The following is a 17,270-nucleotide window of genomic DNA, read 5'->3' as shown; positions in this document are numbered from 1 at the left end:
ATCCGACCTCTACAGAAATCTACTGGGATCAATCTTGAATATTTTTTCTCATGGTAGATCCTTCTTCTTCGACTAAGATCTTGATCTCTTTGAACCTTAATCAACTATTGATCTTGACTGCAACTTCAACCCTTGAACTGCAGTCTTTTTCTTCTTATTCCTTGCTGTAGAAGAAAACCTTCTCAACTCAAGCATGTCGAAGATGGACGCCCAACCCTTGAGTGTGGAAAAGAGAAGAGGGAGAGAGGGTGAGGCATGGAGATGTGGGAGGAAGAGTTTAGAATTTTCAAAATTCAATCTCTTGGAACCTTAGGAGATCGTCTCCTTAAATAGGCCTTTCTTGATTCCAAATCGTTATCCAATCAGGCTAAAAATGTTAGATCTTATCTTATAAGTTCTCTTATCTTTTAATCTAATTTTTTTTTCAAAAAAATTAAATCTAATTGAAAAGGCCAGCTCTTCTTTTGACAAGCAGATGGGGCATCCCAGTCAAATAAGGTAAACTGAGTGGGCACCCCTCATAAAAGAGGGTAGGTAGTTGGGGCACCAACACTTGGTGCCCCCTTAGGGTTTTCATGCAAGAGAGAAGGGGTGTGGCCCCTCTTTCTTTCTCCTTCCATGCCAATGCAAGAGAGGGGGTGGGGGTGGGCCCCTCTCTCTTCCTCATGCCAATCCAAGGTTGGCGCCCCTTGGACTTTCCAAAAGAGAGGCATGGCACCATCTCTTCTTTCCTATAATTCCACACACAATATTAGAAAATAAATGAGAAGATAATGAGGAGATAATTTAGCCAACTCATTGACTTAATCCAATCCTCTTGGGCTCACTATTAGGCATCCAACTAAACCCAAATGGATTTAGGTTAGGTTCAAGGCTATGGACTTGATCCAATTAAAGTCCAGAGAAGAATTAGGTTTAACCATGTGCTTGCATGATTTTTTTAAATCCAATAGGATTTTAATAAATCCTAACCCAATTAAAAATTCACAAGTCCAATTGATAAATTCAAGATTAAATTCTTTAATATGTGACTCCATAAGTTTCATTCTATCTGATAGTGAGATATATTGTGATCTTCATTATAATATCATCAAAACTCTTTTCGATGGATTGAAATAATTTCAACTCTACCCTTCAAGGATCATCGATCATCAAGACGATATTCGATAAGTTTCATAATCCATCAGTGACACCTAGCAGTATATAGTGACAATCTAGTAGCATGAAAATATGAATCTCTAGATGCAGTTATCGTATGATTCAGTCATTCTATCATGAGTCTCAACTTGACGGAGGTCATGATGAACTCGTCAGACCCCATCATCAGATATATGCAAGATTGACTCGATTCGAGTTCATTTGTGAATCTCGTAAAAACTCTTTTCTAGTATTCATACTTGCTTTGATCAAAAATTTTTTGAATTCAATCTCACAAATCGCATAGGACTTTTCTTTTTCTATCAAGATCGATAGATTTCATCTAAGTGTATCCTACTCCAAACAGCGAACTTGAACCTACTATCTGTTAGAAAATATATTCCAAAAGCCAATCATCAAGCTGTTGATGGTTGAGCAACCAAGTATTGTAATTGATTTGTTAATAAATAAAATATATTTGGTATTTTCATCATAAGCTTTCATCTTCTAATGAACTCCGTTGTTATGATGAAGTTCTTAGGACTGTTTAAGTTCGATAAAGAGAAGATTTATCGATTAGTTCTTAAAACTGTTCATGACCAAATGATAAGTTGTTAATAAGGATGACAGCTTCTATCGAGCATAGGTCACTGTAGGCCATATGGGTTGGTTGTTTTCTTAACCAAGGAGTATGGAAACACTGGTATGGCATACAGATGAGATGTAAGGGTATATCATCATTGAACGTGACCAACTTCAGAGTATTTTACTATCGAGAATGTCTCTAATGGGATATAGGTATAAGTGTCCCTTAGACCTGAGATCACCTCAGTGACTTGCAAGCAACTCACTGTGCTTTGGTGCTGGACTAACTAAATTTTTAATTCAGTGACGGAAGGCTTCTGGGTATAGTCAAGTACTTGCAAAGTTAGAGTGTGATCGAGATGGGATTGACCACTCCAAGAGTTAGAGAAGAATGAGTCACTGTATTTCAATTTAGTAAAACTTTGGCCAGGATAATCCATCAGATGGATTTGATATTTTGAAATACAATGTGGACAACCTTATCAGAGTTGACAGTTGAACTTTGAGGTGTCCTATGATCATTTTGGTCAAGGAGATAAATTATATGAAAATTATATTCGTATGGATTCTAAGGATGTTGTTCTACACATTCGACCTATCAAGCCATCGGGTACCATTGCTAGATGGTCACTTCGATTGGTACAGAAATTTATTTCTGTACTACCGACTTAGGTTCGGACCTATGAGGTCACACACATTAGAGTTCATAATCCGATCAGATAGTTGATCAATGATTAAGAATCATTCTAGGGTTAAATGATCAATACGATTGATATTTAACCTAGTGCAAGTGTTGCAAGAGGATCGATTAGCAATTCGATTGCTAATTAGATTAATTTGATTAAGCCAATGGGTTAAGATTAAGTCTAATTGAATATGATTTAATTATATTTGGTTTGGGCTTAATTGAATCAAGTTCAATTGGTTTATTGGATAAGTCAAGTGCAAGGAAAAACTAATCCTAGTTCAATTAGGACTTGGGTCAACTTAATTTCTAATTTGATTAAAAAGTTAAATTAGATTTAAATATAATTTAATTTGATTAAATTAGATTCTTAATTAGGTTAAGACCTATTTTAATTGGGTTGATCTAATTTCGGTTTGATTTGGTTTGAGAAACCAAATTAAAACAAGTCATAAGATAGAATCCTAGTAAGACTAGGATTCCACCTTGCACCACATAAGCCCCCCCATGCCCTCTCTCTTATTCCATGCCAATCCTTTCTTATTTTGTGTGACAAAAGCCCTCTCTCAGGTCCCTCCCATGTCCAAAAGATTTTCTCTCTTCTTTCATACATGGAAAGTGGTTGTGGATCAAATCAAAGTAGGAATAAGTTTGAATTTCAAATTCTATGAGATAGAGTTTTAGAAATCCAAAACTCTTTCTTTTTTTCATCAAATTTACCCAGATTTTTTTTGAGATTTTCATGACTTTTAGGGAACATATTGTGCACCTTTTCTGATGGTCCATGCATGAAAATAAGGAGGAAGAGCCTAAGAGTTGGGCGCCCCTTATCTTGCCATGTTTGGATAAGCCTTGACTAAGTATTTGACCTAGACAAGGACTCTATCATATCTCTATTTATAAAATGAGTTTCTTCATAAAATTTTTGGATAAAATAGATATTTGATAGACCTTTGGGGCATCCAAAAATCAAGGAGAAATACTTTTGGGTTGTGGATATATAATAGATACAAGACAGGGTGTCTGGGAGAGAGTAAAGAGATGAAGAAGAGGGTCTTCTTCTAGGGTTGTTGGTTTCATCTCTTCCCTTCCTCCATCTTGAGTTTCTTGAGAGTGTCTCAAATTTGAAACTTCTCCTCCTACTTTTCATCTTTGAAAGAGTCCAAATCAAAAAGAAAAGGCACCTGATCAACCATCGAAGAAGGATCAGTGCAGTACTAGCATACTGTACTGATTTCCTGGAGCAGATCTTCTGATCGAGATTCGTGGGCTCGTGTGGACGACTCCTAGAGGCCGGACATATGTGCAGCTCGCAACATCATCCTCAAGTCTAGATCAACAAGGTTAGAATATTTAACTTGCAAGGTAATAGATATGATCTATTATTTAATACATACATTAGATGTAGTATAGAAACATGTTGATATGATCAACATGTAGTTCATGCTCTATATATTTTAATTTTTAATTTAATACTTTTAATAATCATATAATAGAATCTTAGATCTAAAAATTTTTGATTTAAAAAAAAATAAATTTTGATTTATTTTAGTCTTCCACTGCCTGATCTTCAAAAAGTTTCAAGATCTAACCCTGAAACCCTAGATCTGGTTCCTTCAATTGGTATCAGAGCCAGGTTATTTATTACATGATTATTTATACATACTTAGATTATCTCTTAGATTAGATCTAATTTATAATCTAATTATTAAATCTAAAATTAAAATTTTAGATCAATCACGAACTGTAAGGTTGTCCTGCTGTAAAGTTTACCCCTTACAGTGCAAAGGTTGTCCTAGTTCGTATAGATCTATCTTTAATCATAAATTTATTAGATATGATCTAGATTAAATTTATAATTTATTAGATTTAAAAGATATTTAAATATAAAATAAAATCTCTTTGTTAATAATTTTTGTACAAAAAATATTTAAAGTTGAAATTATTTCAATTACATGAACCTGTTTATATTAGATCTAAAGTAGTTTCATGTTTATTTCACTTGCATCTTAATTATGAATCAGACATGCAATATGGTTGGTAGAATTCTATTATAAAATTATTTTATAAATATAAAAATTATTTTCAAAAAGTCGAACCCAACCCTCAGCCCAAAACTTAATTGAGAATTAAGAAGTTGTTTGATTAGGTTCTAGGATTGTGAATTAAAGAACCTAAGACACAAACCATAACACATTGGGTTAATGGGTTAGTGAGAATTAGGTCCATTAATTGGGTTAGACCTATGGTTAGATTAAAGATGGACTTAATTATAGAATTGACTAAATCTAATCAATTGTTATCTTAGATTAGTCAAAGATTTCTCTAGATCAATTACAATAGTTGTAGTTGGTCAAGTCCATATCTTTAACGAGAACCAAATGGACTTGATTCTTGGCTAAGCGTCTAGCACGAACTGTTAGGTTGATCTAATCGAAACTAATTAAACCAGTTGGTGTCTAAGGTAAACCAGACCGGTGGTTTTTAATTGGGAGCCCACTTATCTGGCCATTTTTTATGGTGTCTAAGGCAAGCTTTGGCCGACCCTCCCACTGATCGAACTTACCTGATCTCTTGGTGAAATTATGTTTTGATCGGATCACTTGACTATTCGAGCTGACCCATGTCAGCTAGATAAATCAGTGTGACTGATTTAGGTGCTTCTAGACCAGTCCTTTAATAGTCTCCCTTAAGCTGACTTGGTGAAGCCAGTGGGAGGATCATGATAAGCTGGTTCATCTGACCTCATCCTCTAAATCATTTAAATCTCTAAAATTATTAGGTCCTTAAAATGATAAAGTTATGGAGATAACTGAGTCATAGCTTCCCATTAAGGTGTTTGATAATGAGTCCATTAACTCAATAATCATTGCAGACCCAAAGGCCTGATGCTTGTTGACTAATAGAATTATCATTCATCATATGACGACTTGGAAGTATCTCTCTAATGGTGGTTAGGTGAGCCAACCAAAGTTGGGCTTAATCATTCGTTGGTTAGATGCACCAAGTATGGTCATGTTAATGGTTAGGCCTAACCGGATCCTTACAGTGGAGGCCAAAGCCTACTAATTAGATTTTGGGGTAAAATTAAAATTACTAAAAATTATTTAGAGAAATAATTGGTTATGAACCTACCTTAGATGTACATGGGTTGGCCAACCAAAGTTGGGCTTTGTGCAGTCTAAGTGGATTCTAGTACCCACTAAGGAATTAGGGTAATTTCTCGAATTGAAGGTAGAGGCTATCAATTAAGTAAAATAGTGAGAGAAACTTTTTAATTAAAGTCCAAATCTTTAGGTTTAATAAATCAATTACTAATTAGGTTATGATTTTTCTTTAAGCAGATATGGCCACTTCTCTATCGCTCCGATCATTGTTGGGCAATGATAAGTTGGTGGGACCCAACTTCGGTAGCTGGTACCGAAAGTTGAAGATAGTCCTGGAGCATGAATGGATCCTATATGTGATAATGGATTCTGACCTGAGGAGCCAGCTGCCAATGCATGTGAACATCAGAGATACTTACCAGAAGTGGCTCAGTGACCGGACCACGGTGCGCTGTATCATGCTGGCTGCCATGAGCGACAAGTTAGTCACAGATTCGAGATGGCTCAGCTAAAGGACATGCTTCAAGTGTTGGAGGATGCCTTTGGCACATCCGATGATGTGGAGAGGCACAAGACTAGTTGTGCCATCTTCAATGCCAAAATACGGGATGGTGCCTCTGTCACTGATTATGTATTTACATGATCGAGCTGATGGAATGATTGAGCAAGCTCGACTTTTTCTTGCATGAGCAGCTTGGAAAAGATGCAATACTGAACTCACTGCCCAAGTCTTATCTCCCATTCCTCACTCATTATAGAATGATAAAGCCTAAAGTAAACTACCACAGGTTACTGAGGTTGCTTCAGAACTTTGAGAAAGATCACCAACTCCACAAGGAGTCGGTGAACATAGTGGGAGGTTCGTCTTCTGGTCTCGACCCTTTGAGAAAGAGAAGAAGAACAAGAAGAAGAAAGTGAAGAAGGTGCAAGTTCAGGCTGGAACATCAGTGCAGGGCCAGACCAAAAAGATTAAGCTCGATAAGAGTCTATTCTACTGGCAAGCACCCTAGATTAGATAGTGTGTTAGATATCTACTTATGGCACTGTAGGCTAGGTCATATAAACAAGAACAAAATAAACAGGTTGACTTAAGAAGAAATTCTCAAAGTCAGTGATTATGAATCACTTCCAACCTGTAGGTCCTGTCTTCTTGGTAAAATGACTAAGTCATCTTTTACTGGAAAAGGTGAGAGAGATACTGAGCTCTTGGGCCTAGTACATACTGATGTATGCGGCCCATGAGCACAAATGCTAGAGGTGGATATTTCTACTTCATAACTTTCATGGATGATCTATCCAGATATGGATATGTCTATCTGATGAAACATAAGTCGGATTCATTTAAAATATTCAAACAATTTGAAGTGAAATAGAAAAACAAACTGGAAAGAGCATTAAAACTCTTTGATCTGATCGAGGAGGAAATATCTTTCTGGTGAGTTTCTCACATATCGAGGAGAAAATAAAATTTTTTTCCAATGGACTCCTCCAGGAACACCACAGCATAATGATGTGTCTGAAAGGAGAAATCGACTCTGTTAGACATGATCGATCCATGATAGGTTTTGCCAGCTTACCGATATCCTTCTAGGGATATGCACTCGAATCGGTCTGTTATCTGTTAAATAGGATTTAAGTAAGTCTGTAATTAAGACTCCATATGAGATATGACAGGGCGTAAACTAGCACTTTCACGTCTTAGGGTTTGGGGGTGCCCGGCCTATGTCAAACGATTAGTCACAGACAAACTTGGACCTAGGTCTGACAAATGCACATTCATAGGATACCCCAAAGAGACCAAAGGATATTTTTCCTATCATGCTGATGAACAAAAGGTGTTCGTCAGTCTTAAGGCAATCTTTTTAAAAAAAAGTTTCTTGGTGAAGGAACCGTTGCCTCTAAGGTTGAACTTGATGAAGTTCAATAGGTAGAAGGACCGACACCAATAGCTGAACCTGAGTCGGATTTGATTAGATTAGATCTGGAGCCCAATGTACCTACACCATAAGGTGATCTGGAAGAGTACCACATCATCCAGACAGATACTACGATTTTTGGTCCAGAACGGTGATCTCATCGAACTCGATGAGAACAATGAGGATCTGATCACCTATATAGATGCAATGCAAAGATCTAATTCTGAGAAATGGCTTGAAGCCATGAAATCTGAAATGGAGTCCATGAAGGTCAACGATGTATGGACATTGGTTGACCCACCTGAAGGGGTTAAATCCATTGGGTGTAAATGGGTGTTCATAAGAAAATGGGCACAGACGGAAAGGTGGAGACATATAAAACTCGTTTGGTTGCCAAGGAGTATCGTTAATGTTATGGTATTGAGTATGATGAGATATTTTTTTCTATGCAATGCTCAAATCCATTCGAATAATACTTGCAATAGCTGCCCATCTGGATTATGAGATCTGGCAAATGTATATAAAGACAGCTTTTCTGAATGGAGAGCTGACCGAAGAGGTGTATATGATACAACTTGAGGGTTTACATCCACAGATGAGTCTAAGGTGTGCAAGCTTCAGAGATCCATTTATGGATTGAAGCAGACTTCTTGGAGTTGGAACATGTGTTTTGATAAGATGATCAAAATGTATGGCTTCGTCAAGAATGGAGAAGAGTCCTGCATCTATAAATGGGCAAATGGTCCAGTTGTGGTATTTTTTATCTTGTATGTGGATGACATTCTCTTAATCGAGAATGATATCCCCGCACTACAGGAATAAAAGTTTGGTTGTCATCATAGTTCTCCATGAAGGACTTGGGTGAAGCATCCTACATCCTAGGATAAAGATCTATAGGGATAGATCTAAAAAGATGCTTGGGTTATCCTAGTTCACGTACATAGACACTATGCTGAAGAGGTTCAGCATGGAGAATCCTAAGAAGGGCTATCTACTGATAGGCCATGAAATTTCTCTCTCTAAGAAGGATTATCCGACAACTCCTGAAGAGAGAGAGCATATGAGTAGAGTCCCATATGCTTAGATCGTGGGATCTATCATGTACGCCATGATATGTACAAGACCAGATGTGGTATACTCACTAGGAGTAGTGAGTAGATACCAATCTGATCCTGGAGAAAATCACTGGAAAGTGGTTAAAGCATCCTTAAGTATTTGAGAAATACTAAGGACCAATGGTTGGTTTATGGCGAGTCAGATCTGAAACTTGTGGGGTTCACAGACTCCAGCTTTCAATCTGACCATGATGACAGCAGAAGCTGTCGGGTTATATCTTACTTTGAATGGTGGAGCTATCTGCTGGAAGAGTTCCAAGCAGCATACTATGGCAGACTCTATTTGTGAAGCGAAGTACATCGCAGCATCGAATGCCGTGAAAAAAGCTGTATGGCTGAAAAAATTCATCATCGAGCTTGGAGTAGCACCCTCCCTCGATGGTTCAGTCCTGCTCTACTATGATAGCACTGGTATCATAGCTCAGATGAAGGAACCCAAAGCACACCAGCGGATGAAGTATATTTTGCACCGCTTCCACCTGGTCCGGGAGATCATGGATCGAGGTGACGTCGACCTTCAGAAGATCGACGGAAAGGAGAACCTGGCCACCCCTTCACTAAAGCCCTGGCAATAAAGGAGTTCGACAATCACAAATCGAAGATGGGTATTAGATACTGTGCTGAGTGGCTTTAGGACAAGTGGAGATTGTTGGAAAATATGTTCCAAAAGCCAATCATCAAGCTGTTGATGGTTGAGCAACCAAGTATTATAATTGATTTGTTAATAAATAAAATATATTTGACATTTTTATCATAAGCTTTCATCTTCTAATGAACTCTATTGTTATGATAAAGTCTTTAGGACTATTTAAGTTAGATAAAGAGAGGATTTATCGATTAGTCCTTAAAACTGTTCATGATCAAATGATAGGCTGTTAATAAGAACGACAGCTTCTATCGAGCATAGGTTGCTGTAGGCCATATGGGTTCCTATACTACCGACTTAGGTTCGGACCTATGAGATCACACACATTAGAGTTCATGATCCGATCGGATAGTTGATCAATGATTAAGAATCATTCTAGGGTTAAATGATCAATACGATTGACATTTAACCTAGTGCAAGTGTTGCAAGAGGATCGATTAGCAATTCGATTGCTAATTAGCTTAATTTGATTAAGCCAATGGGCTGAGATTAAGTCTAATTGAATATGATTTAATTATGTTTGGTTTGGGCTTAATTGGATCAAGTCCAATTGATTTATTGGATAAGCCAAGTGTAAGGAAAAACTAGTCCTAGTTCAATTAGGACTTGGGTCAACTTAATTTCTAATTTGATTAAAAAATAAATCAGATTTAAATATAATTTAATTTGATTAAATTAGGTTCCTAATTGAGTTAAGACTTATTTTAATTGGGTTGATCTAATTTTTGTTTGATTTGGTTTGAGAAATCAAATTAAAACAAGTCATAAGATAGAATCCTAGTAAGACTAGGATTCCACCTTGCGCCACATAAGCCCCCCCCACGCCCTCTCTCTTATTCCACGCCAATCCTTTCTTATTTTGTGTGAAAAAAGCCCTCTCTCAGGTCCCTCCCACATCCAAAAGGTTTCCTCTCTTCTTTCATATATGGAAAGTGGTTGTGGATCAAATCAAAGTAGGAATAAGTTTGAATTTCAAATTCTATGAGATAGAGTTTTAGAAATCCAAAACTCTTTCTTTTTGCACCAATTTATCCAAATTTTTTTTGAGATTTTTATGGCTTTTAGGGCACATATTATGCACCCTTTTCTGGTGGTCCATGCATGAAAATAAGGAGGATGAGCCCAAGAGTTGGGTGCCCCTTATCTTGCCATGTTTGGATAAGCATTGACTAAATATTTGACCTAGACAAGGACTCTATCATATCTCTCTCTATAAAATGAGTTTCTTCATAAAATTTTTGAAAAAAATAAATATTTGAGAGACCTTTGGGGCATCCAAAAATTAGAGAGAAAGACCTTTGGGTCATGGAGATATAATAGACACAAGACACGGTGTCTAGGAGAGAGTAAAGAGAAGAAGAAGAGGGTCTTCTTCTAGGGTTGTTGGTTTCATCTCTTCCCTTCCTCCATCTTGAGTTTCTTGAGAGTATCTCAGATCTGAAACTTCTCTTCCTACTTTTTATTTTTGGAAGAGTCTAAATAAAAAAGGAGGAGGCACTTGATCAACCATCGAAGAAGGATCAGCGCAGTACTAGCATACTGTGCTGATTTTTTGGAGTAGAACTTCTGATTGAGATTCGTGGGCTCGTGTGGACGACTCCTAGAAGCCAGACACGTATGCAGCTCACAACATCATTCTCAAGTCTGAATCAGCAAGGTTAGAATATCTAACTTGCAAGGTAATAGATCTGATCTATTGTTTAATGCATACATTAGATGTAGTATAAAAATATGTTGATATGATCAACATGTAGTTCATGCTCTATATATTTTAATTTCTGACTTAATGCTATGTAATAATCATGTAATAAAATTTTAGATCTAAAAATTTTTTGATTTTAAAAAATAAATTTTGATTTATTTTAGTCTTTCGCTGTCTGATCTTGAAAAAGTTTCAAGATCTAACTCTGAAATCCTAGATCTAGTTCCTTCACTATCGCCAACATACACAGCAAAGGCTCGAATAGCTAGGGATCAAGAAAATGTACAGTTAAATCTAGTAGCCTTATTGTGAGTAGCCGATGCCACCGCAGATCAAAGGATCAATCACACCACTGCAGCATCGGGATAACCACTGACGAGTGAGTAGATATCCAAATAGTTTCTCATGTTGGTCATGCTTAGTGCAAGTTATTTTCTAACAACCACCTACACTCTCATCCTAGTATCTCTACACCACATATCCGAGACTCATCTATCTAAAAAGGAGATGATCTATTTACTGAACTCAAATGAATTGATCACTGTCCCCGTGATGATCCTTTGATCGGGAGCATTTAGAAACTAACTACTAATGCATGTCTCAAATTCTCAATACCTTGAAAAATATAAAAATCATCTTTGTTAATTTTTAGGATAAATCATGGATACATAAACATAATTGGAATAAAAATTATCCTGTATTAATAATAAAAAATTTATAAGTATAAAGTTTTATCTTAAAATTATAAAATTGTCAACCAACAATTGACTTTTAGGGCACATATCTAACATGTGACTGTAAGGCAGGCCCCAAGGCAAGTTGTGATCATGCTTGACATTTTAGTTGTAAAGGTTGCCTCGACCTACAACGTAATTCTCAAAAGGTCTAGTCTGAATGTCCTCCGAGTTATCGTTTCAACTTACCACTTACTGGTCAAGTTCCTTACAACCCAGGATGTAGGCGAACTTCGAGGGGATCAGGCTCTGGCCAGGCATTGTTATGTCACCTCCCTCAAAAGAAAGAAACACAAAAAAGCCTTGCCAATCGAAGGATTCAACACCAGTGATAGAGGAAGGCAGCAGTGTGGAGAGATAGCCAACCAACTCATTTTCCCCTACATGAATCGGACCTGAGCAAAATGGTTCAAATTGGATCACAATAGGATGAAGCCTTCTGTGCCAAGCTCCTAGACTTCTTACAAGCCAATGCCAATGCCAACGCCTTTGCATGGTCAATCAAAGTTATGCTCGGAGTCGACCCGAAGGTCATGGTGCACCGTCTGCATGTTGACCTGTTGCATCGATCCATATGGTAGAAGAAGCTGAGTTTCACACCTAAGCACCAACAAGCCATTAAATAGGAGGTGGACAAGCTCCTGGAAGTCGATTTCATTCACGAGGTGGATTATCTTGAGTGGCTGGAGAATGTGGTCCTCATGAAGAAGGCGAATGACAAGTGGCGAGAATGTATAGACTTCACTAATTTACATAAAACTTGCCCCAAAGATAGTTTTTCTTTGTCTAGGATAGACTAGCTCATCGATGCCACCATAGGGTACTGTATGCTTAGCTTCATGGATATCTTTTCTAGATATAATCAAATCTGGATGGCTCCTGAGGATGAGAAAAGGACATCCTTCATTACGGACCAAGGGTATATTACTACAAAGTTATGTCCTTCAGTTTAAAGAACACTAGCACCACCTATTAGGGCCACATTAATAAGATCTTTAAAGATCAGATTGGCTACAATATGAAGGTCTACGTAGAGGATATGCTGGTGAAAAGTTACTAGATAGAGCAGCACATTTTAAATCTCAAAAAAGCTTTCTAGACCCTAAGGAGGTATCGAATGAGGCTCAACCCGAGCAAGTGTACTTTTGGGATAGCCTCGGGCAAATCTCTCAGTTTCATGGTCACCCACTGTGGGATCGAAGTGAATCCAAAGAAAATCTAGGCCATCATTCAAACATCACCTTCAAAGAGTTGGAAGGAAGTATAGTTCCTCATGTGACGAGGGGCTGCATTGAATAGATTCGTGGCTAGGGTAGTAGAGAAGTGCCTCCCATTCTTCAAGGCCCTTAAGTAGATCAAGGATTTTTCAGTGGACCACAAAGTGCCAGACCGCCTTCAATCAGCTTCGAAAGTACCTTATTTTTGCCCCACTCCTAACCAGACCTTCTACTAGAGAGATTGTGTTTCTGTACCTTGCCATCTCCCTGATGGCTGTGAGCTCGATTCTCATCTAGGAGGAGGAGGGAGTGTAAAAGCATGTCTACTACACAAGTAGGATGCCGACAGACATAAAGACTAGATACCCTAAAATGGAGAAGATCATCTATGCCTTGGTGATCTTGGTGCAAACACTTCGACCCTACTTTCAGACACACTCCATCACCGTGTTGACCGATCAACCCCTAAGATAAGTCTTGCAGAAGCTTGACATTTCAAAGAGATTGACCAAGTGGGTTGTGGAGCTTGGGAAATTTGACATTCACTATCAACCCCAATCGTCCATCAAGGCTAAAATTCTAGCCGATTTTCTTAAGGAGTGAACACTTCTCAAAGAGATCGCACCCCCTTTGGAATTCTCTACCTTAGCACTTGCGATCCATGCTACATGTCAACGGATTGTTTAATGTCGGAGGCACTAGGGTCGGGTTAATCCTCACCGATCCTGATGGCGTCATGGTGCAAGCGATCCATTTGAACTTTAAAATCTTGAACAATGAGGTGGAGTACGAAGCACCCCTGGTCGGGTTGAGACTCGCTTGGGAGCTCATAGTTCCACACCTCTATGCCTTCAGTGACTCCCAACTAGTGGTCAGCCTAGTTTGTGGAGAGTACAAGGCTAAGTCTTCCTCTATGAAGAAGAACCTACATAAGGTATGAGAAATCATCTCTTCCTTTGACAAATTCATGATTTTGCAGATACTTAGGATGGAAAACATCCGAGTAGATCTACTATCAAAACTGACAACCTCAGAGTGCGTCGACATCTAGAAGACAAGCTACTCAGAGCCCTTAGAAAGCCCAACATCAAGGATGAGCCACCAGGTGATGCAAGTAAACAATGAAGCCAGTTGGATAGATTGACTGATCAGATACCTACAAGAAGGGTCACTGCCAGAAGACCAAACTGAAGTCTAAAGGATCTGAGTTAAGTTCATGCGGTATATGATGTCCAAGGAAAAACTCTATAAGCGATTCTACTCTATGCCTCTTCTTCACTATCTCCAACCCTTTAAGGAAGAATACACCTTTCTGAAGGCCCACAAAGGCATCTGTGGCAATCATTTGGGAGATAGAGCCTTAGTCTACAAGGTCCTATGGTAAGGGTACTATTGGTCGAGTATCCATGAAGATGCTGTCAAGTTTGTGAAGCACTGCAACCGATGCTAGCTACACTTGAGCATTCAACATCTTCCAAGGCTCTCCTTTCATCAATCAGTTCTTTCTGGTTGTTTGCTCAGTGGGAGATAGATATCCTCGATCCTTTTTCATAGGCCACTAGACAGAGATAGTTTCTCATAGTGGCGATGAACTACTTCATCAAGTGGATTGAAGCTGAACCACTTGCATGAGTCACTGAAAAAAATGCCCATTACTTCACTTGAAAAACATTATCTATCACTTCAATTTACTTTAGATCATCATAATTGACAATGGTCGATAGTTCGACAATGCTTTCTTTCATGAGTTCTATCAAGAGCACCACATCAACCATCGTTTCACCTCTATTCGGCACCCCCAGACTAATAGAAAAGCTAAAATAACCAATTGGACCATCCTCTAAGGCTTGAAGATCTGGTTGGACAAGGCTAAAGGACTCTAGGTAGATGAACTACATAGTATTCTTTGGGCCTATGTACTACACATTAGCTTTCGATAGGAGAAACACAATTTAATCCTTCTTTTGGAATTAAGGTAGTTATCCTTATGAAGATAGGCCTACCCTCATATCAGGTAGAGAGCTTTGATGCACAAAAGAATTCAGAAGATCTGTAGGCAAACCTAGATCTTTTGGAAGGAGTTTGAAAAAAGACATGGGTTTGGATGGCAGCATATCGACAATGCATCGTGTGCTACTATAACTCCAAAGTAAACAGAAGCACTTCCGACTCAGAGATCTGGTGCTTAAAAAGATTGAAGACAGCCATGTCGGGTTTCGGTGGCATAGCGGAAGGGTTAGGTGTTTGAAATTTTCATTCAAAACACCCAATACACCGGTAGCCCTAATACCCAAAAACTCTTGACTATAATAATCAAGGCATAATAAATATAAATTAGGATAAGAAGAATACCTATAGCGCTAATCTCAATTTCTACAAGGCATCCAAGTGTCTGCCCTCTAATGATGATCCACACAAAAATTGAACCAAAGACAGTGCTCCTTCTTCACCTTGCTTCAAGAGTTCTAGCCCCTAGAACTCGACTAGCCTCGTACCGATCAAGTTTCTTCAAGAACCTGACCTCACCCTCTTAGAACCTCCTCTGAACTTTTGATTCTCCTTCTTTAGGACCCTTACAACCCTTGTTAGGACCAGATAAGGCTTTGTTTTAAATTCTAAAATCTTATCCTAAAACTAAGATAGGTTGTAAGAAAGAAAGGAGAGCAACATGAGAGAAATTGGAAACCACTCTTCGATTCACCGGATACCCAGCACCCCGATCTATTTATAGCCACCAGAGGGATACCAAAAGAGAGGGACATGCCTTATCCAAAAGGCATATCGGATCTAATTATCAGAGATGAGAGTTCCTTCAAGCAGAAGGACTCTTATCCATGATACGTCGATCAGCACCCTGGTCTGCGCGCATGCAACCAAAGAAGGGATGTTTTCATATCCCTTCTCAAATCAAAAAAATTCTCAAAAATCCATGTGGATTGGGGATTCAATCTAAATTCTAGAAAATCAAAAATAGTGATAAAATTCTTATGGAAGGATGCTATCCTCGCACCTCTTCACGCAAGTGCTGATCACCATGCGTGCAAGCATCAGGACCGACTTATGGCATCCATTTGGCATCCAGATAAGTCTAAAAAAATATTATTACCAAAAATAACATAGTTTATCAAATGTAAAATGTTATTACCAAAAATAATTCTAATCTAAAAGTATTTGATAGGGAGAAGGACTCTCCAAATCACGGAGAGACACGATGCTTCTACGCACACGTGCGAGACATCCTTCTTTTTTCAATTTTTTCTCTTCCTCAAAAAAATTTAAAAAAAATATATCTCATGCTTTGAGATATGTACCAAATGATGGAGGATAATGTGAGCTACCACACATAATTTTAATCTCACAAAAAATAATATTTTTTCTTCTACCCACGCCAACACTTGTACGCAGAACCTGTTTTGCACCAAGAGTCCACCACAACTTGGACTCTTCATAATTGGTGTTAACATGGGATGTGGTGCCCCAATTTGGATTGCTTCTAGGTGATATGACCTGATCCAAATATCTATCAAATTGGGCTAGCTAATTAGCAAGGGATGGGACCAAATTGGTCTCCAAAGGAGCAAGGGTTTCCACATGTGCTAGCATGCTTATCGGAATCCTGATTGAATCCAAAATTCCAATCAACCTTTTTTAAAAGAGTCCTTGGCCAATTTTTATATATGTGTGACCCATTGGGTTCCACATCTAGTCGGTAGTAGGTTCAGGTATAAGTTGACCAAATTTGATTAGATTTCAATCTAATCGATTTTGGTCCAATCAAGCTAACCGAGTTCAATAATTAGAATCATTTCTAATTGGTAATCGAATTAAACTCTTTAATTCGGTCAAAAACCTACAAGTCAAGATTGACGTCTAGCAACGTATCATGACTACCCAGAAGATATGAAATTTGATGAAAATACCAAATCTACTCTTCAGTGGTAAATTACCGTGCAATTCAATCATTCGATCATCCTTGCACCCTGAATATATTCATGAGTATGGAATCATATCAAACTCAAACACATATTCATATCAATTCTCAATTAACCAATAATGACTCCAATGAAGAAGCATTAGAAACTCTTTCTAATCTCCTTCCTGCTTTTGGCCAAAAGACTTTTCTGAGTCATCTAGGATTGAGAATACACATGATGCGATCTCCTCTTACTAGGAGTGATCGATTCCATATTGACCTACTCACAACCTTCATACACACTCTACCATATCCAGAATACTCCATACATATCTTAATGCCATGTCTGGGTATGAACCAAAATATGGGTTTATGTGCACAAGATTTCATGATAGTTTCAAGTCTAAGGATCACTTGCACAACTTTCACTTAGAGAACCATCTTTGACATGCAAATAAGCTTCCATTAGATGTTCTCTTTCATCGAGTCAATTCAGTGGACTCATTTCTCAAA

This window comes from Elaeis guineensis, chromosome 8 (genome assembly GCF_000442705.2).
Source record: "Elaeis guineensis isolate ETL-2024a chromosome 8, EG11, whole genome shotgun sequence".
Lineage (NCBI taxonomy): Eukaryota > Viridiplantae > Streptophyta > Magnoliopsida > Arecales > Arecaceae > Elaeis > Elaeis guineensis.
This window is presented reverse-complemented; position numbering follows the sequence as displayed.